This window comes from Anser anser (assembly GCF_964211835.1).
Source record: "Anser anser genome assembly, chromosome: 3".
In the NCBI taxonomy this organism is placed as follows: domain Eukaryota; kingdom Metazoa; phylum Chordata; class Aves; order Anseriformes; family Anatidae; genus Anser; species Anser anser.
The window spans coordinates 39,181,210-39,203,962 of record NC_139722.1 but is presented as its reverse complement, the minus strand read 5'-3'; positions in this window follow the sequence as shown (position 1 = coordinate 39,203,962).

Here is a 22,753-nt window from a genome sequence, read left to right as displayed (position 1 = left end):
GCTATTTCTTTTTTTGAAAGGCACCGATGTTGCTGGGAGTGATGCAATGCTACGGCATTTTTTTTTTTATTTTTTAATTTTTTGTCTAATAAATATGTTTGAAAAGTCCCAAACAAGGCATCCTTTAAATGACACGCTGGGTGACCATGTTTGCCAAGGAGATGTGTGAAGGGAAGAAAGACAATTTTCCTGACCAGTTTGTCTTTCCTCAGCCTCTCTCTGCTGCCCTGCTCGGACTTCACCCCCTCAGCTCAGGGGTGGGTTCGTGCTGGGGCTGTGACTGTGAGCTCTCTTTCTGCACAAACCTAGGCAGGGACATGGCACAACACACCCCTGTGCTGCAAGGAGGCCAGTTTTCTGCTCTCCACCTGGAGCTGACTGCTCCTTTACAGCTGGTATTTCAGTGCAGTGGGGACAGGGATACTCATCAGCATGCGTGAGCAAAACCGAGGCATTTAAGTCGTAAGCGAAGCTTTACAGCCTCTGCTCACAAGCACGCTGAGGGCTGGGACACTCTCTCGCAGGATCTGGCATAACAGAGCTCATGAATAATTATGGCCTCTCTTTACTGCTCGTACAAATTGAATAGATAACGGGGTAGTGGGTTTGTGCGGAAGAAAAGGAGCAGAAATGACAGCTCCATAGGATTTCTTATCTCTTTGGAAGGTCACTTGCAGAGAGCTGTGCATACATAAGCTTCCCAAGGTGTGCACAGGGGAGCGTGGGGCTCTGGCTGGCTGTAAATGCTGAGGTGCTGGGGAAACTCAGTGCACAGGTGAAATTTCTGTATAGAGCTAGAGCTGAGACCCTAGGTGAGGAGGATCTTGAGGGAGGACATCAAGGGTAATATCAGGATGCACCAGCACAAGAAGCAGTGAAGTGAGCCCGAAACAGCTTAGTGAGCTGTGAACTGAGTGAGCAAAAGATCACAAGTAAGGGTTGTTGCTTTTTTTGCCTGAATCTGCCAAAAGCTGGGCCTCAAATGCTGGCATTCACTAGCTGCTTTAAGGCGAGGCTTATTTTTCTCCTGGTATTTGTTGATGTTAATAACTTTGGCAGGGTCTTGGCCTCATCCTGATACCAAGGGTAAGGATAAAAAGAAAAAAAACCTGAAAACTCAGAAAATGTTTTTCAGGGCAGGAAACTCATTTGGTTAACGCTAAAAGGATTTTCTAATACAACACTACTCTACAGTAGGGACACTTAATTCCTCTCAGAGCTGGGCTCAAATTTGTGCTTACACTGAAAATGTATTAAATTAACATTTAAAAACACATTTTAAAAACAACCTAATACATCCTGTCATGTTCTATCTCAGTGCAAATGCATACTGAGAAGTTATGATAAAAGCCTATTTATACCAGAAATACCAATAGGCCTTTAACTGTAGCAATGCAAATGACGCCACTCTAATTAAAATTGGTTAATGGTTATATTCAGTTTTTAATGAAAATATTCTTCCATGCACTGCCAATCTCTCGTAGCACTGCATTTTGTCTGTAGTGGACAAGGAATTAATTACTTCAATTGGAATTTAAATCCCCATGAATACACTGGTAATCAAAGACTTCTTCTATCAGCACTTAGATGAGCTATTCTGCAATAAGCAAGCTGGTGGAGAGCTGCTCTAACTGCAAAGTTGGTTTCACCTAGGGAGTTGGGCTGAATAAATGTTAGGTAGTTACGAGTATCCACCAGCTGGACTGGGCAGTTCGTGTTTTGCAGGGGTTTAGCTACAATGGCAAGACATCCTGAGTGTACCTAATTAAGGAAAGCAACGAGGTGCTTCCAGAACTGTGATTAGGTGGAACAATTTTTTTTTGTCGTCACGGCATGGAAATGACCTGTCCTCTCCCAGAAATAAAAGAAGAGCAAGAGAGGGAACTGCTCTGCACTACGTGGTTGCCTTTGAATAGGAGGCCCGCTGAAGGGAAATGGAGGAAAAATCAGATGGGAGAACTACAGAAAACCTGTGGACAAGGCTTTCCTTGACTGCTGTCACTGCTGGGTTTATGGCAGCCAACCCTGTGCCCTTTTCTGTCAGTGGAGGGAAGGCATGGACCCCACAAGGGGGTATTTCAGCTGTTTGGGACACCTGCCTCAGGGTCAGAGGGTTCACCCTTTGGCAGTGCCTCTTCATCCATAGGCTGGACATTGGGCACAGATTGCCACGGTAGATGAGGGAGCTCCCCATAATGGTCCGTAGTCACATTTCTGAAATTTCTTTTGCAAAAATCTTGACCTTTATCTTGTTCAGCTCTGACTCGATGTAATACCTGGAGTTTAAAACACTGGGATTTGTTGGGGGATACAAGTTCCCATTTTCACTCAGTGTTTTGTTTCTAGATAAGCCCCTCAGAATAGTTGAATAATGTCAGACTTCTTAGCCCTCCCTCTTCTTGCTAGGTTTAATATTCTGATCAGTGGTGTTTTTGTAGAACTCACATGCCGGAAAATAACATCCCTCTTCTGCTGCTAATACTGATAGAAAGCAAAGCAGAGAGAGCATCCCTTGTGAGCTGGGACATGCAGCAGCCCGTGTTTCCAGGTGCTCCAAGAGGAAACCAGTGCCATTGTGCACTACAATTCTTTCTCCATGAGAAAGAATATGTATATAAGATATATATGACTATACATCATGAGTTCTTTCCTCATAACTTTTGTTTTCTAGTCCCTTCACCAGATCTGTTGCTCTTCTCTGGACATGCTTGAGCAGCTCAATATCCTTTTTGTGGTGAGGGGCCCAGAACTGAGCACCATAATCAAGGTGCGGTCTCACCAATACTGAGTACAGAGGGACACTCACTTCCCCAGTCCTGCTGGCCACACTGTTTCTGATACAAGCTATTTCTGACACACTATTTCTGATCTCCACAGGCTCACTGGTGTTGCAATACTCCATCATCCCAGCACTGCAAACAGCCATGGTGATACCTGCCATCACCCACATAGAGACCATCCTGCATGGTGCTGGGTGGCCAAGCAGCACCTTGGCGTGGGGCCAGCCCAGTTCTGAGGATCTCTTCTGGGCATCTTTCTCTGATGAGGCATGTCCCAGTTTGCCTCCTAATGCCCAATGTCCCTGTGACCAAGGGGGATGATAACATCTCACGGGTGGTGCTCCAGGCTGGGCCTTGGTGGGAGTTGCAGTATCTTCGGAGTAAAACAAGGCAGATTGAGGAAAACTGGGATCAGACCTTCAAAGGTTCAGTACGAACTGGCCAAGGTTCAACCTCCCCCACTGACAGCAGGTTGTTGTTTTCAACTCACAGTCAGCTTTATTCATCTGCACTGAAAAGTCTTGACTGATGTTCAAAGAAAGATGCTTTGTTGATTCTGCTATAAAACAAGGACTTCTAGCAGATCATCTCTCAGCAAATTGGGCAGCTTCCCTTCACAACTGATCCTGGTACTTGCTTTATTTCATGCTATATGGTCTATGATTTCAGTGAAAGAGATGATGTGTGGATTGATAGGTGGAAAGTGTTATCTTCTAATTGTGTTTGTAAAAAGGCCGGGATCCTGATTCCTTCTGGGGCCACAAGACATCACTAGAATGACAGCTCCACAGTATATGCAGCAAAGATAGCAATTATATAGATGTCAGAAGGAAAGGAGTTGCCAGCTTAGTACAGAACAGTGTTAACACCTTAGTTTTTTTTAAATTTGAAATAATATTTAACTGTGTCTCTAGATTCATCAGGGCCATTCTTTGGGGAAGTACTCATTCAAATCTTTGCATATGTCGTTTTACCTCATTACACACACCAACATAAAGGTTCAGTGTCAGAAAATCTCCGAGCTGCAGACTGGAGCTCGGTGTTGCCATACTGCTCACCCCTCTCCTGCTCTGTTTGCATCTGTTCTTGACAGCACTCAGCCAGTCTTATGGGCTCCACAGACCAGACACTCCAGTGTTCTTCGTGGACTGGCTGGAGGGTTTAGCCTGATCTCTATCTGGCTTGTTCTTCACAAGTGGTACTTGCAAAGGAACACAGACTCACTGCAACAAGCCCCTTTCTCATAACACTCAGAAGAGCAGAAAAGCAGAGTAAATCTATGTCCAGAGCAATAGAAGTAATAAAGAGATTTTTTTTTCCTTTCCCATAATATGATTTATTTCCCAAGAAACATCATGTTCCACTTGCTCTACCCCTGCATTTAGTAAACTCTTAAATGAAGTTACCCTTCGGTCAGCTTCTGAAGACTTTCTGTATATGCTATGTTGCCATAGGAAAAATATTGTGTTCTATCTGAATGTTTTCCTGAGTGTGATGAATTTTTCCTGTAGCTTATTCTCTATTTGCTAAGCAGTGTATATTCTATTAAACAACTTTATTTTAGCCATGCTACTAATATCCTTTTTCTTTCTGAAAGTAAACTTATCCTGGTAAACAGTACTTACTCCAAAGTCTTGAAAAAATAAAGATATTTCATGCAGTTTTTAATCTGACTTTAATTAAGTTTGTTTCTATCACTTTTTCAAAAGTCTCCATCTGACTGTTACAGCTGCTCCTTTTGCTGAAATACTTTAACCAACAACGCTGCTAGGAAAACTATTTTCTTTTCCCCTGACATGATGTTTTTTTTGAAGATAGAGTTCTGAGTTTGTTAGAAAGTGCAGGGATAAATACCTCCTCCTGTTCCCAGCCTTATTAGGGATGTGTTGCTGCATTTTCACAACATGCCCATTGAAATCAGTGGGAGATGAAGGCTCGCAGTCACTCACGGGAACAGAGGCCTCAGTAAAAGAAGAGCAAGAACTGCAGAAGAAAAACATGTTTGGTATGAAGTTAAAAAAATATGTTTGTGTTCATTAGAAAATCTTTTAAATACTTGCATTTTGCAGCAGGCTGGAGAGAGATGCAGGCATTACAACAAACTTTTCTCACAGCAAGGAGGATCTTGTTGCACATTAATTACTCCAGGAGGGTTTTTGACGGTCATTTTTGGGTTAGCACAATCAACAATATCAATTTGGTAGAAATATGAAGGGGAAAGAAAGCCTGATGACCTGCTGAGAAATGCAATTTCACTGAATGTAAATTGTCTGAGCAATTGTCTAGGAGTAGTCATGACACATGACAATGTTTTACTTAAGAAAAATCCCCTTAAGAAATTTGTCAGGACAAAGTTGGTGTAAAGAGATGAGTTCAGAGATAATACTGAGCATTCATAGAAAAGCATTGACTGACTGAAGACTAGGGTTTATTGGAAATCAGGATGTGGAGGGCCTGGCGCTGGAAATCCTGATATTGCCATCTGAATATGATGAAAAGATGCAGATTGACTGGATCAATGTGGGGTATTTGCAAGAAGTGTCTTGAGGAGGGATGGAGAAAAACAGGCAAATCTCGTAATGTCACAGTGACCTCCTTGTCTGCAGGAAAAAAAAAAAAAAAGACAAAAAACACTTATGCACTTCTCTCCTTCCTCCTACACAGTCCATCTCCCTGTTCCTTTCCTGGAAGAAAGTGAGAAAACAGATATTCCCTTAGGGGCCAAACACAAAGAATTCATTCAAGGGGAAACTAAGCAAGAATAAATGTGAAAAGAAAGTAGTAGAATTTTCTGGGTGAATTGGAAACATGGTGGGAGAAGAGTTAAATGTTGTAAGAAATAGTTCCTGAGAGATAGAAAAGACAGAATTTATCTATGAAAATAAATAAAGGGAAGCAGAAGAGCAAAATGAGGAGGCAAGGTATATTCTGCTGCATGGTGTGATGAAGATGTTATTAAGGCTTCCACTGATGGAGAAATTTCAACACATGCTAAAACCCTGAAGCCTTGAAGACCAAAAAGTCTAAAAATCATGCTTGAGGTCTTCTGCAAGGTCACAGACCAGTAAGTTCACAATTAACACGTCTGTTCAGGGGCTAGTGCATGAAAATTGTCATGTCCTCACCAAGAGGCAGGCAACACTCAACTGTTTGCCGTACGCGGGTTGGCACAGATGAGCTTTCCCTATCAATGGAGCCATGTCTGCATGGAGTGGCTCTACGGGCACAAGGCCAGCCTGGCTGGTAGGACTGGATAACAGTGAGATGCCAATAACTCCACCAGCACACTGAGGTATGTGTCTGTACAGTAATCCGCCCACCCAGGCCTGCCCAAAGGGTGTTATCATTAGGATGAGGCATCTCATGATGCATGAGGAGCTTCACTGGAACTGATAGAAACCTGCCGAGACCCGTCAGAGATGCTGGACTTCGGGACTGAGACCGCTGTTCTTGGAGACACCTGGGACCTCCCAGCAGTGAAGCACTGCTGTTTGGGTGTCCACAGGGTTGAAGCCACAATATTTGTGAAAAATAATGGGGAGCCCAAGTGTGTTGTTAGCTATAAGGAAAAAATCATAGAATCATAGAATCATTAGGGTTGGAAAAGATCTCCAAGATCATCTGGTCCAAACATCACCCTACTACCAATGTCACCCACTAAACCATGTCCCTAAGTGCCAGGTCCAACCTTTAAATCCCTTAGCTCTTTCTCCCTGAAATTAAAACCTGATGCTGCAGTTTTTAAAGCATGCACCAACCTGCATCATGGGCAAAACGGAGCTGCTGGAAGGTGAAAGGGTTGCAGTAAGGGGACAGCACTGTGCGTATATTTATGACTAAGCATCTGGTTATTTGTAGGTGACACAGCACCAGAGAATTTTTAGTAAGATTCAAATTCTGTGCTTTTCTCCAAACTACCCAACATAAAAGACTATCTGAGTTTGTCTCAGGATGTGATGGAAGATTAATGCAGGATGCAAAGGAAATCTGAATATAGCTCTAGCTCCATGAAGCTTACAGGCTGCATATTTCCAGTTTAATTCACTGAGGCACCTTCAGGTTACTGGCTGTGACAAATACTAATTAAGCAAAGAGAATGCTTGAACTGTTGAGCAGTGTTCTGCAGTTATAATCATTTAGTGCAATAAAAACATAAATCAATAACATTGGGAATTTAGTGTTCATTGCAAGATTTACTTTGGATCATCTGAATAATTTCAAATGCACCTGAGTGAGAGCGGTAGGTCAAATACATTATACAGCACAAAATTAGCCTACTCTGACATTTTCACAATGGATGAACTTCCAAGAGTAGAGGGGATGATAACAATAGCTTGTGTCCCTTGTGATCAGTACATTGTCTAGTGTCATAGCTGGCTCCTAAAATCTCTGTTTAACGTGCTATGAAATATTTAACAAATCGGAGGAAATATAGCAAAGGCTGCAAATCCTTAAATAAAGAATAAAGCCTGATTTACTTCTCATTCTTTTCTGATTGCTTTTTGGCAGCTGTTCAGCTGAGCAGGTCAATCGCTTGTGCAGAGCAGTGATGGTGCCCTGCGGCAAGGTCTGGGTGCTGGGCCGGGCTGGATGCTGAGCGGGGCACAGCACATGAGGAAGCAGCGAAGCAGCACGTTCCAGCCTGAAGCCCTCTTACCGTATGCCTTTTCCCATGTTTTGCATCCTCGCTCCTGCGTGGGCTTTCGGCATTCTCCTTAGTCCTATGAAACTTGCAGCAGATTGTTTCTGATTCAGATCCCACCCACTGAAAATTTTTTGGTACGCTGTAAATACACATCCACCACACGCCGCCCGATGCCAGGCAGTCCCATAACACACTTAGTGGGTGTGATGGGGTGCAAGGCCTGGAAGGATCACTGTGATCATCTCGTCTGTCATGCTAAACGCATCATTGTCTAAATTGTAGGGCAGGGCTGAGACAGGCACTTAGTATTTTCTTTAAAAATTCCGATCATGGAGCAGGTGCCATCAGCACTATTAACATGCTACAGTGCTTAACTCCTCTTAGCAGTAAATTTGTACATTTTTATGCTCTATCTGGCTGTATTTAGACTAAAAATAGGTGTTTATTTTGAGTGTCCTTTCTCTGATTAAGTGAGGAAAGCTTGTGACGAAGTCAGTGCTTAACCTCAGTTTAACAACCTGAGGACTCCCAGAGCGTCTTGACATTTTCCAAAGTGCTAACACTCACACTTCACTGTGGACCTGGTCCAATTTTTCATCCTTCTCTTCCATTTGTAGATCCAAATGTCACACATTTGTCTTTGCCTCGTCCCGAGAGCTAGGTTCAGCTGTTGGTCACCACCATCCATCCACACAACTTTCTCAAAGTCACATCCATAACAGGTTTTCTCTGAACATATATCTTCCCCTCTCTGCACCATAGGTACCCCTGGAGGCAATGGGTTTGCTTGGAGAAGCAGCTCAAACCCTACAAGAAGCCAGGTCTCCATCACTGTGTGTCCTTTTCCACTGAAAGATTCCTTGGCTCTCCACTGCAAACAGACTGGTTTCTATCCTCATTCACTCCTCTTACTTGCATGTGTTAATTTTGAGAGAATCATGAATATACCACTGCATGATGCTGACTATGACAATGCTCCTCATCCTAGCCTAAGAAGAATGAAAATTTTGGGGGATACTCAACCTGCCACTGCCACCTGGCTTCTTTCAAGAACAATTTTAATTTAAAATAGACATGCAATGGATATGGAAGATATTTTCCCACTCCTTTTTTTTTTCTCCCTGCTAAAAATGCCAGGAGATCAGCTGTTCACACTCTATCCTTAATTAAGTATCAAAGGAACATCCTGTTCCCACAATATTTTACATAATGGCCAGCCAACAGGATAAATTAATGCAGGAACAGACAGGGAACAAAGCTGGGGAAAAAATGATAGAAGATGGTGAAACAAAGGAAAGCTGTGCCATGTAGGACAGAGAAAATGAGAAAGATAGCAGATGAGAAAGGTGCCAGGAAATAAGAATACTGAGCAGAAACACATACTTCAGGCTACAGGGAGAAACAGAATGATGCAGTGGAAAGGAAGAAAGACTCCAGCATATGTAGAAGCATCCACCAGTTTCCATCTTCATGTCTGATCCTGTATCTTCAGCCTACAGGAGTCAATGAAGGGATCTTCATCTTCCCAACAGCCACACAGTTTTTGCCTGTTCATGTCCTGGTGCATGGAGTGGTGCCCACCATCTTCTGCATCCCACCTTCTCGAGCAACTATCTGGCTTGTCACCCTGGCTCATGTGCCTGATGTCCTGTGAGTAATTCCGCTTGCATCCTGAGAAATGAAAAAATAGCAGGTTTGATTTATTTGCTGAAGACCTCATATCACCTACATGGAGAAGCTGCGCTTAGACACCTTGTCTCCAGTCTTTCAGACCTTTTTTTTTTTGTTTTATCTTTTAGATGGTAGACTCCAAGCTCTGGTTCATGGTGCACAAAAAGGGACAGGAAATAATCCTCAGTACCGTTTTGACTTGATTTCTCTTGCAGATTAGAGAGCGTGGGTACAGAGGGACACTGTCTGGTGTTTGAAAACTGCTGACACTGAGTTTCCCAGGTCTCTGTTTGGAGGGCCCTGATCCCATAAGTAACGCCTGGAACCTCTACCATCACTGTCCTCTTCCCTCCGAAAAGCCAGTGACCACAGGCAGCAGAAGACAATCCTAGCTCCTTTAGCAGCAAAACAAGGTGGAGAAAATTACAGCGAAGGTTCTCTGTGCCTGTTATCAGGAGCTTTAATCTAGAAGCATGGAAACAGACCAAATGGTTTATTTGCCTATGCAAAACCGATTGCTGCCACACAGGAACGTTTGTCTGTGAAATGCCTCAGCTCTTGACGACAGATGCAGTTTTCAGAGTAAGGTAACAGTTGTGATGGCTGCAGTGAATTCAGCGTGGTATCAGTTCCAGGCAAGGATACAGGAATAGATGTGACAGCGGAAACAGTGGGATACAGCGAGGATGGAAACGCACTGTGCTCCTTACTACATCTACGCTTTTCAGACCAAAGGCAGGAGCACATCCAAACCATCGCCCATGGGGAAGAGGAGGGGCAGGACAGGATGCTGTCCCTTGGATGTACTTTGCTTCTCTGGGTTTTCATCTGCATATGCCAGAGTCTGTCGTCATATGCATCACGCTATTTCTCCCCCTTGTTCACGTTATGAGTTTTTCTCACTGTATCTGAACATTATGTGAATGCACTTTCACAACTACCTGAAGCAGACGAACTTCCAGCCATCACTGCTGACATTTTCAAGCACCATTGCCCATTCTCCACTCAAAGAGCCCTTGGCTACTTGTGAAGCACCCACATGCATTCACACACGTCTGCAGAGGAAAAGACCTGAGAGCCAATCTGCTGGGCAAACAGAGCCTTCAGGTGGAGGGAAAGGAGTGAGCAGCAGCGGCTGAGACAAAGGCAAAGAAACACTTTACCAAATCTGCGTTTAACAGAGCTCCTGAAGTATAGGCTGATTGTTTGGCTTGGTTGTGCTGCTTCATGCTGGCTTCAAACTGGTCTGGACATGGAAACCTGGGAGGGACTTTGTTCCTCAGAGTGTGTTTGTCAGCAGCTGGTCCTTGTCAATGTTGACTGTGAGGCTGGACTGAGACTAGATCACGTTTAGTTGTTACTTTTGCTGCATTTGACTAATTATCGTTAACAGAATAGCACTTTGCAAGCTCTTGAAAGCAGAAATTGAAGGTCAGTGGTTAAATTCTTTACTGCTCACATGAAAGATTAATTATTTTGAAGCAAAGACTTGCAAGCAGTTTCTTACCTCTTCGTATTCATCACCTTCTTGGACTGGGAGAAAAAGATGACCAGTTGACATAGAAGACATGACCTGGAGCAATCTTCAAATACTCATTTCTTAAACATGCCATTTCTTGTAGAAACCATTTAATTTGTATCCTTATTTGCATGTATTTCCCAATACGTTAAATTATTCCTCTGGTCAGTTCTGTTACTTCACTGACCTCATTCTGTTCTTGTAGTAACATTTGGGTCACAAATGCAGTAACCGAAGAACAAGCAGTTGCCCTGATTCTGGCTCTGATGCAATGTGTTAGGTCCTCACTGAGCTGCTACAACAAGGATGCACAACACACGTGCTATTTTAATAATGAATTTTCTGTCCTGCACATTCCTTGTCCTCTCCCTTCATTTGCTGAGTGACCACAGGCAACAGAAGAAGGACCCAAGACCTTCAGCAACAAAACAAGGTACCAAAAATTGGTGCAAAGCTTCTGCAGCCTTTGATAAACATCTCAGCCTCAGGCCATGGGGCCAAGTGCTGTGCGTGCCTGTGCCAAGCTGGCTGCTGCTGCTCACCAGCCCTTGCCTCTGAAATGTCTTGACTTCTGATGACAAACGCAGTTTTTGGGATTGGACAAAAATTCCATGATTGAAGTGAATTTAATGTGCTATTAAAAACAGGCTCTAATTACTTGTGGTTAATCAGGTTTATTTCTTCTCAGAGCAAATCCAGTGAAATTACTGATTTTTTGTTATCTCCTGTTTTATGCTGATAAAATTACATTTCAGAAAAAGCTGGAAAACATGGAAACAGTTGATTACCTATTTTACTGAGCCCAAGTACTGTGTCACATTATTGAACTTGAATAATGTGATTAAATTCACAAATGACAGGATACCTTTGCAGAGCTTTTCTCATTCAAAACACTATTAAAATGTTAATTAATTTATCCTACTTCTACTATCGCATGCTAATATTATTATATTTGTAATACACAAACAGTGAGACTGAACGAGAGAAATGAAAGGACTCAGATAATAGCCACCACTAGTTTTCTGAATTTCCACTTGCCAACATTCGTGGTTATTTTTTACACCAGAGTGAAAATCCAGGAAAAACGTTAACAGCCTGAAAAAGAGCCAAGAGCCAGCCACTGAATCTCACAAGATGCTCTGTTGCACACAGTCCATTGCTGGTATAAGGTGAATAGATGAATGTGAAAGAACCTTTCCAATGTATTTCTATGACTCGTCTCTCCTGGACAGAAATAGAACAAGGAACAGGTAAGATTGTGTTAGATGTGAAAAAAACAGCAGGATCTAAGGTTAAAAAAGAAAAAAAATAAAGTATCAGTGCACTGCAGTGCTCTATTTGATTCTGAAAAAAAGTATTTAACTTACTATCCTGACTTTCTACTGGTTACTCTGCTTTCTAATGCATATCACTGCCTGTGAAGGGCTGTGAAGGCTGTTGTGGCCATGGACAATGCAGCACTGAATTTGCCTCTTTTGGGCGAGTGTCCTTTGTCCGGTGGCAGTGCTGTGGAAGTTGTGACGAGCCATACAGCACGATCCCTGTGTGCAGGAGGCTGAGCTTGGTTGTCAAGGAGATTGTCTTTTTGTCAGATGAAGCTTTGAAAGTGAAGGAATAATACAACGGAAAAGTATGTGCGTTTGTGAAACTTAAGGAAACCCACTTCTCAAACTCAAGAAAAATTTTTTTCCTCCTCACTTGCATAGATGCATCAGTGATGGGTTTTTAGTAATTTCTTAGTACTGTGCTCTCAGACTTAATAAAATCAAGTGGCAAATCCTTCTTATCATCTCCCAGGTAGACAATACACCATTCTGCGTTGGGACTATGAATGGTAGAATTGGTGTTTGGAGGTTGCTGCTGTTTTATGCCTTCTCACAGATTTCAGGGAGCGCCTGCTCAGAGGAAGGGTCTGGCCAGTGTCTGGTCTGGCCTTTTGGCCAGTGGGTTTGTGAACAGTCAGATCTTATGTCACCTATTCTGATCCAATTTTGAGCTGTTGTGCAGACTGTATCACTTCCATGTGCCTTAGAAGGAGAAGGTTGGAGGGAACCTTCAGGGCTTCTTGGTCCCTTCTCCTGCCTCCAGACTAGTTTAGCTACACCCATGCCAGTCCTTGGAGAAGCTTTCCTAGCCTCCTCTTGGGGGTCTCTAAAGATTACTCTATTACCCCTCTGACCTTATCATTATGAAGTTTTTCCTAAAGTCTAGCCTGCCATTTAGGTCTTTCATATCCTGGTTCCCTTCACTTGACACAACTCACAGATCATTCCTTTCCTTTTCACCTTGGGATTAGAAATGTGCTTGGTATCACATTTTCCCTTATTATTCAGTTGTTTGTTCTAAATCTTTCTTGATAGGCAGGGTTTTTGGACGTCCTGCCATGCTCACAGTTATCTTCTGGTCTTTCTGTGAGTGGCTGACAAATCTGGCGGTCTTCTACAATGGCTTTACAGCATTAGTTGATAGAGGAAGAAGAACTGACATCATCTACTTGGGCTTGCGCAAAGCATTTGACACTGTCCCCTGTGAAATCCTTATCTCTAAATTGGAGAGACATGGGTTTGATGGATGGACCACTCGGTGGGTAAGGAATTGGCTGGATGGTCGCACACAAAGAGTTGTGAGCAAGGGTAGATTCAGATTAGCTATGTGGAAGAAGTTCTTTACTGAGGGGGTGGAGAGGCCCTGGCACAGGTTGCCTGGAGAAGCTGTGGATGCCCCATCCCTGGAGGTGCTCAAGGCCAGGCTGGATGGGGCCCTGGGCAACCTGGGCTAGTGGGAGGTGTCCCTGCCCATGACAGGGGGTAGGAACTGGATGGGCTTTGAGGTCCCTTCCAACCCAAGCCATTCTTTGATTCTGTGCCTTTCCTGAAGCACAGGGCCCCAGAGTAGGTGTGATACTTCGGATGAGGCATTACCAGTGCGAAGCAGAGCTGAAGGATTATCTCACGTGCTGAACTCCAGTTTGTACATTCACTGGTGTGGTTGCATTTTTTTTTTTTTTTTTTTGCAACAAGGAGTCACATTGGGCTTGTATGTCCATCTCTTGCCTAATGTCCACCTCTCACTATCTCATTTTTTCCCCAACACTCATTTCTTCACCAGCAGCACCAGCTGTGCATTATGCCCATTGGATTCACAACTGTTGCATGGTGCCTAATGGAGACAAGGATCAGTATCACACCTGGTAAATTCCCACCCCTTCATTTTAACAGTAAATTTTGGATGGCAAGCTCTCTGGATCAAGGCATACACCCTATTTGGCATTTACCTCGTAAAACGTAACCATTTTTCCCCTTTTTTTTTTTTTTTGAGAACATAATTGAAACAGCACCAAGAAACTTTAATAAAATCACATTGTGACATCTACATCTCCACCCTTATTCACAAGAACAGTTACTAAGTTGTAGGAGATAATTTAATTGATTTGACACCATTTGCTTTAAGGTATAAAGCTCAACTTTGTGTCTCTTAAAACAGAAGTTGTTTGGTGTAGTTCTGAGGACTTATATCCTACATTACAATGGAAAAATCTTTAATAAATGTTCCAAAATTCAGGTTTCTAATTTGTATTTCACTTTGCAACACTCCATATTCAGATTTTTTGTTTAGATCTGTTTTTATTTAATCAATATCCTGGATTTGTAAAACTGAAAATGTGTTTTATTAGAGTACTGAGTATATCTTTATACTGCGTGAAATTTCAGTCTTAACTGTCACTGACAAATGTGCTGGGATTTCAGAAAGTGGTTCCCTGCTGTGCTGAGGATTAGAAATCTTCCCACAATAGATTTTTTCTATTGACACTCTTCAGTCACTTCAGGCTCATTAGGCTATCACAGCGATGACATCCCCTAGTGAGGCTGCAACTTCAGAAGTGCTCTGTACTTTACTGTGTCATTATTTCATTTTACGAAGCACGGGAAGGACAGGAGTGGGAACCATACTTCACCCAGTCCCGCCCCACTTTGTCCTTTCCCCTGTGTCTCTTTTACAGCTGGCTACAAAATCACAAGGCTGATCTAAAGGAAAGCATCACTGATTTTTATAAGTGCACATCTCTTTTATCTGTTCCATTTTTAATACATTGCCAAAAAGTGATGGCCTGCAGGCATCGAGCACTGGTATTTTTTTCACATTATTCAAAGACAACTGTTACAGTGGGAATTATTTACTTTGTGTGGCTGTGGAGTGCAAGGGAACAGGCAGGACTAAGATTTTCATTTTAAGGCCGTAAGCCAACAAGCGCTGGTTTAATGACGCCTTCACTCCTGGCGAGCCCGCTGCCTGGCCATTAGCAATTGGCAGCTTCAGAGGAGCGATGGGCTCTGGGGGGTGAACTGCTGTGCTGCAAATGAGCCCGAGGAAGCAGCCCCCACCCTGCCAATGCAGGGGAAGAGAGCGTTATTTCTTCTCACAGAGGCTGGTGGTGGTGATGGAACAGGGAAGGCAGGACAGCAGGACGCATGAGGAGGTCAGAAGTGATGTTGCAAAACCAAACCAGTGATAAGGAACCTACTTAGGGGGAGTAAGGAGGCTATATGAGAGAAATACAAAGCCAGCAAAGCTAAAGAATCATCTTTACTGTTCTATAAGATTAATATATAAACCTAGACCTCTGGGATACAGGTGTCTCCAAAGACAGACTGACTTCTAGCAACACCCATCTGGTACAGACTCACATGGCTCAATGGATTCTTCTTTGTTTATGAAAGGAAAACTGAATCGTCAGTTATCATCACACAGCTATGACATCACTTCATAATGAAAAGCATTCTTTTTTTTTTTTTCATTTTAAATGTGAATAAGTAACATTTTGTTTTAAATATTTTTATTTAAACATTTGTTAAACATTTCACTTAAACACTTGGGGCAGACCTTCCTTCGCAGATCAAAGTACTTATCCCTCATTTTCAAACACCTTGAGTCTCTGAGATTTGTAGTTTGTGTTTAAGTCTGTAATAGATGTGAACAGTGTTTGAAAGTACTTTTAGCTGGACAGCTTCTTTCTGATGAGAAAACACTTGGTGAACAGAAATGACAGCTTCCTGCATCCGGAGGGATTTTGGGGCTGAAGTCATTCTTCCTAAAGCTTTCAGGATCATTTCACTCCAAATCTCACTTTTGCTTGTTTGTATGTTTTGACTCAGTGAAAGAAGTTACCAGGCTTACACAGAGGACTTGGGGAGACACGGGAGGAAAGAAGCCCCTGGGGCGGATTTGAATACTGTGGTGGTCGCAGGATCACATTCAGCTTGGCTGAGACTTGCAGGAAGATGCTGAGACCTTGGCTTCACTCTTTCTAACCCAGCAGGCTGTGGAGTGAGAGGAAGGAGCACCCCTCTGTAGCTCCCAGCAGGATGCCCTTTCTCATTCCCATCAGCTTTGTTTGGTGGAGTCTGTCAAGATAAGCAGGCTGAAGCACCAGGCTCAATGACATTCAGGGACCAGCAGCACTATTCAGGAATCTCCAGGAGAAGGTGAAGCCAGTGACGGTGGTGGATTGGGGTGGTGGATTGGGGTGCTGCTGTTAGACACATGGAAGCATCCTTCTTCAGCAGCTGCCTCTGACATCAGGGGGCTCAAGTGAACAAGGATTTTGGACACCATCCAAACTCAATTCGCAAAATTGCTATGGCAGAGACAGGCACCCATCCACTGGTGGCTCACCAGGAACCTGAGAAAACACAACAAAAACATTCAAACAAAAAAAATATTTATTTATTTATTCATTTATTTTATTTATTTATTTATTCACCTCAGACCATTTCACATGTCATTTTCTGTGGCTTTGTTACTGAAGTTTCATTTCACCTAGGGAGGAAGTCACAGACATTAAAAGCTCCAACTCTACAAAGTGGCTGCTCAGCTACAGAACTTTCTTGGAGGTGACTGACCCCACATAACTCCACTACCTCTATGACCAAGTCCTGTCCTGATGGCTGAGCTAGGGAATAAATCTCTCCATTGCTATTGGGAGGCCCATGAGCAGAAAAGGCTGAACAATGTCTGGACTACCAGCTCTAACAGGAGCAAATCATTGCTGGGGAAGGGAAGGGCAAAAGTGCATCTCCTGCACTGATGTTGACAAGGGACATGAATTAGTTGTAGAGCCACAAAAAGTGGCCTCCCTTGACCTCTGTAACTGATGGCTGGCTTATGTGTGTCACAGAGATCACAGCACTGCAGTATTCTGGGTCTTATCCATATTTATACATTGGAATTCACCCACAATTTACTGAGATTTCACTGCTTTGAAGTGCATCTTGTTCTTACCTGTCTACAGATACACCAAATGAACAGCAATATGATAAAACAGGTGCAGTTAGAGTGGCACTCATTTACTAAACACGTGTTTCTCAGAGCTTTCTTTTAATTATTTTATTTATTTATTTATTTATTGCCAAACGTAAATATGAATTTTTGTGTAAAAATCAAAACAGACCATTCTGTCTTGGAAGAAAGAAAGAAAGAAAAATGAAGCCCAGCTCCTATGATATCTCTTTTTCAGCCAGTTAGGGTTTTTATAGCCCTTTGGTCAAGAGAAAGATGCATTCCTGAGAAACAGACTGTGAGGAAGAGGATGACTCAGTGAAAGTCATCCAGGATGAACATAAAGGACATGGCACACAGAAGTCACAGTGGTCATGTCCCTGCACGACATATTCCAAAGGAGGAATACTCGATCTGCAGGTCAGAACCAAACTCTCCTGAACTCTTCTGAATCTCTTCTGAACAAACTCTTCACAAATGCAGACAATCTGCTACACTTCTTCATGTTATCCTATCAAATTTGAGTGCCAGATTAAGTCTGGGGAGATTTTGGCAAAATTTAGGTAAGGTCTTCACTGCAGACCTTCCATGAGGCATCATTCATTCATAAGCTGTTACAGCACATTGGCAAACTGCAGCTTCCACCTCCCGGAAAGATGATTTTCACTAGTAAATCTTTGAGCAACATTTCTGTGTTCCTAGAAGTAAAATATCAGAAGAGGTGTAACATGAGAAGAAAGGCAGTGGATAATTTTAACTCAAATCTATTAATGAGTATTAAGTTGCATCTATTATGCATTTTATGTAAAGTTTCTGGATTATATTCCCATTTTTAGAGGTGACCAGATATGAATATGTGAATAACTGGTTTGATAGGTCTCCCCTTTTCTTGTCTCAAGTTTATTATGAAACTATTCTGATTTCTATAACTGTAAATTTGCTAACCCATAAAAAGAATTGAATAGTCCAAGCGAACTGTGGGCTGGCTTCAGATGGTTCACTGTGTGCTTTCTTCTGACTTTCCACAGTAGACTTTAGAGTCTGCACACACTGGCATTAGTGAAAGATATATAACATTTCCAGCTGTGAAAGACACTGCCATCTTCTCAGGTCGCTCTCCTTTTTACTGCAGATCTTTCCAAACCTCAGCACAGGGAACTTCCTGGAGCGTAAATGGAAGATCTTGGCAACAGTAGGATCAGGAACCGTAGCTCACTAAGGTGAGATAATTTTTGGAAGCTGCAAAGAAAATGACTCATAGAAAAGTAATTTCACACTGGTTATTAAGGGAAAGCAAAAAAACACACACCACATTCACTAAAGGACACCAGACAAGACACAAAACATAGAATCATAGAATCATAGAACAATTTGGGTTGGAAGGGAACTTACAGACCATCCAATTCAACCTCCCTGACATGGGTAGGGACACCACCCACTAGATCGTGTTGCCAAGGGCCCCATCCATCCTGGCCTTGAACACCTCCAGGGATGGGGCAACCACAGCTTCTCTGGGCAACCTGTGCCAGGGCCTCACCACCCTCTGAGTGAAGAATTTCCTCCTAACATCTAATCTAAATCTTTTCTCTTTTAGTTTAAAACAATTCCTTCTTGTTTTATCACTATCTGCCAATGTAAAAAGTTGCTCTCCGTATATTAAGCCCCCTTTAAGTACTGAAGGGCCACAGTGATATCTCCCCAAAGCCTTCTCTTGGACTTGTTGAACCTCATTAGGTTCATGTGAGCCCACTCCTCAAGCTTGCCCAGGTCCCTTTATGGATGGCATCCTTCCTTCTGTTGTACTGACTGCACCACTCAGTTTGATATCATCTGCAAATTTGTTGAAGGTGCAACAAAACCCACTGTCTACGTAATTGATAAAGATATTAAATAGTCCCAAGACAGACCCCTGAGGGCCACCACTCACCAGCCTCCACCTGGACATAGAGCCTGCAAATCCTAGCTGTGGTCATCCGCCTAATTCTTTACTGAATAGTCCCCTTTTCATATCCATATCTCTCCAACATATAAACACCTCCGTTTGACCAGCAGGTCCTTGCCCAGCCATCACGGTTTTCTGCCTTTTCTGCTTGCTTTCTTACACATGGGGGTGGAGAGTTCTTGCACTGCAAGAAAAACATCCTTAAAGAGTGGCCATCTCTGTTCAGCTCCTTTGTCTTTAAGGAGTGTCCCAGGGGATCTTGTTCAATAGGTCTTTAAACAGCTGGAATTTCACTTTTCAGAAGTTCAGGGTCCTGACTTTGCTCTTTGCCAGGCCTGTATACCTTGAGATCACAAACTCAACCAGGGCATGGTCACTGCAGCCCAGGCTGCCTCTGATCTTAACATCTTTAAAGAGTTTGGACCAGGAAGTTGTCCTCGATGCAGTCCAGGAGTCTCCTGGATTGCTTACAGCCTGGTGAGTTACTTTCCCAGCAGACATCTGGGGGGTTGAAATCCCCCATCAGGATGAGAGTCTACAAGCACAATGCTTCTTTCAGTTGAAGCAGGAAGGCCACATCAACAGGCTTCCCATGATTAGGCAGCCTGTAGTAGACCACAACATGTCCTTTATTGGTCTGGTAAGCAGGGGAACAGGTTGTTTCTTGACCTGTCTCTTTCCTGACAGCATCCTCCCGGGACTCTATTGCATGTGCCTTAGGTATCTCTAGATCATGTGTGCCTGGAAATGTCTTCAAGTGATGTTCCTCGTGGGCATGGATGAAAATTTATCAAGAAAACTGGATGTCTAGAGATGGATATAGGTATCTGGAGGCAATTTTCAAAGGCACCCAGTTTTCACTATAGACTTCTTAGAAAGTGCTTCGCTGGACAATTTTCAGCCAGCTGCAACACAGAGGCACACTGCTACATGCTTGCCTTTAAACACCTCACTCTGCTTACACGGGCCAGTGGCTAATGGACATTGCAGCTGCTGAGGAAGTTTGGACTGTCCTCACAAGGTATATGGACACAGACGTCAGTTTTATACATCCATGGGGCCCGTCACAAGTGCACATGGAGGAACACTGCAGAACCCATGTCCACCAGCAGCACAAAGGCCAGATTCACTTCATGAACCATGACTGTCAGGCTATGGAGCTGGTGCCCACTGGGACAAAGAAGTTCATGGTGTTCAAAGCAGTCTCTGTGCTGCTTTCTCCTGGGGCGTTAGAAGACCTAGCCCAGTGGGACATGAACTTTGTTGGGGCTTTGCAGAACTAGGGGAGTACAAATGATTACTTTCATAATAGAAGGAGAAAAAAAAAATAATTGTATGCTTGGAAACTAAAATTGCCTGAGGAATAAAAACTGCTTAAATGCTGCTGTAGCTGGAAGGAAGATCCCGGTGGAATTCTTACCGGGTATTTCTGCTGTAGGTTTCTCAAAAGCAGCTGGCTGTCAGATGGAAATGCATGTTTGCCAGAGGGCAAATGTTTGACAAGATTAGACAGCTCTGATTATGTGCAAAGCATTACTAAAAATCTGAATTTACTCAAAATGTTCTTCAAGGCAGTAGAAAGGAGTACTGTTTTCAAGACATTGGTTTTATATTTTGTGATAGTGTACACTGAATCAGCTCTTTTACTACAGTTGTGACAGGCAGCCTGAACCAGATCCCTTCCTGGTCTTGGTGTATGTATTTTTATAAAGAAGTTAAGGGTGATTTTAGTCTTATTTTCTCCTTCTCTCTCCTCTCATTCCTTAATCTTTTGAAAGTACTCATTGAAACAAAGAGCATGCAGAGAGGAAACATAAGGTCAAAAAACTTATTGATACCTATTAAACATTCCTTTAGCTGTCTCTGGGGTAAGAAGAGGCCATGGCTCGGCTGTCTTGCTGGTCCTTTAGATGAAACTGTCCTGGTGCCAGGGTTACGCTGAGACACTTTCCCCTGGGAAATTTACCTGAGGAGTATCTCTAACAGTTTCACAAATGGCTGGTTTCAGGTTGTTGTTCCTCAGCACTAAAAAGCACAATTGACCTAATCAGTCAGAGGAATAAATGTCATGAATAAGGCCATGTTCTCAGGGAAGGATCGTGTTTTCCTGGAATAAAGAAAAAATGAGTAAGAAAAAAATATGTGATATCAGTACAGCTCTACTAATAAGTAGCACAGAGTCTTTATACTAAAAATATCTATGTTTACGTATCATTACAGTTAAAAATAAAGGTAAGACATATTTTAGACGGAAATGTGTAATGCTAAGAGTATTCCAGACTAGTGAGTTATATCAAGGTAATTTTCAGGGGATTTCAGCAAGAGAAGAGGCATTTTTAATGTTCTTTTCAAATCTCTTCCCATTTGTAAGTGACACAGGGATTATTTAATAAACAATAATTTTTAAAATGCAGAGCCATATTTCTACAAATGACCTTGTGAAATGCTATTTTATCCTGGAGGAGTCCAGGAAGGAAAAGGTCTAATTCTCTCACTGCTGTTGAATCTGAGTAACTTCTCCTTGTTATAGTGCTGAACTTATCTCTACCACTAAATGGTGGCTAAGTATCTGGTGGCCATGGAAGCCCTACCTCCCAGCAGCCCTTTACATCCTTATTCCCCTCTCTGCTACCTCCTGGTACAACAAACCTGCCTGCAGGAAAGGTGCAGTTATGCTGAGGGAAGCTGGATATCCTGTGGAAACAGCAGAGGATGGTAATGACGGGGAGCCATGTAGGTTTGTGTCTTCTTTCTGAGCTGCATCGTTGTCATAAGCGAAAATTTCTTTTTTTGTGTGTGTGTTTGTCCCTTCTAATTAGTAGTATTACCAAGAAATAACAAGTCATAGCAGCTGTGGGTTCCTCTAATCTACTTTTAGCGGTACCAGAGCTAGATGCCTTAACTAAACTGCTCATTTCAAATTTCCTTTGACAACGGAGGCAACATCTCTTTTCAAACAGCACAAATCAGTCCTCTTTGTTGACCAGATCATTACTTTAAGGGTGAGGTGCTGAAAGGCTTATACCATGACTGGTGCCCTGAACGAGCTATGCAAATCAAAGTGATGGGTCCTCAGGTCTGTGAGAGTCAGTGGAGGAAAGGAACAGTGATGGGATTGCCCCTACCCTTTCTTGGTGTATCCCTACCTTGCAGGCGGTATTTTGTCTGGGCTTTAAAGTGTGAGCCCTGACTTCAAGAGGTGTATTGGAAGAAGCTTGTGGCGCATGCAGACCTCTACTACACATTAACTGTTTCAGCTGTTTCACAGAGGTGATGGTGTTAGCAGTGTTGTTTCATCTAGTTGGAATAGAGCATGACATCCATGTTAGGATCTCTTGGCCTCTGCCCGTGTGTTCATATTGCCTTACCTATGCGAAGTGCTGGAGTCCCGCTGCTGCAGAGAACTCCAGCTACAGGGGTCTCTGTCTGTTCCACCAGCAAATGCAACAGTAGATCTAAAGGATCCTCAGTTGGAAGGGAAGAACAATTCCCACAAAGCTTTAAAAACTCATTTTATAAAATTAGTTTAAATCTACTGTAATTAAAATTACTTCCTGAGAAGAAAGCTCATCTCTTCTAGGTGTGCTGCACCAAGAAAGCCCCAGAGAAATCCATGACTAATATTTACGTGTAATGATATCTTCATAAAGGAATCCAGATATCATCTGATGTTTGTGCCTGAAAACAGTAGGAATGGTTTATTTGTCTCTATTGGTCCCTGCCAGTCTGCATGAGATTTTATAAGCTGATTGGCAGTCTCTGAGTTTATCTCCACCCCTCCACCATACTTTCCCATCAACAAGCAGCAAACTGACCTTGAATCTATTTGAAGACAATTACAATTGGTCACAAAATCATTTTACAGTAAGAAACATTAACTCATTACATAGTATGCCTGCAGTCTTGCTTATGTTTTTATT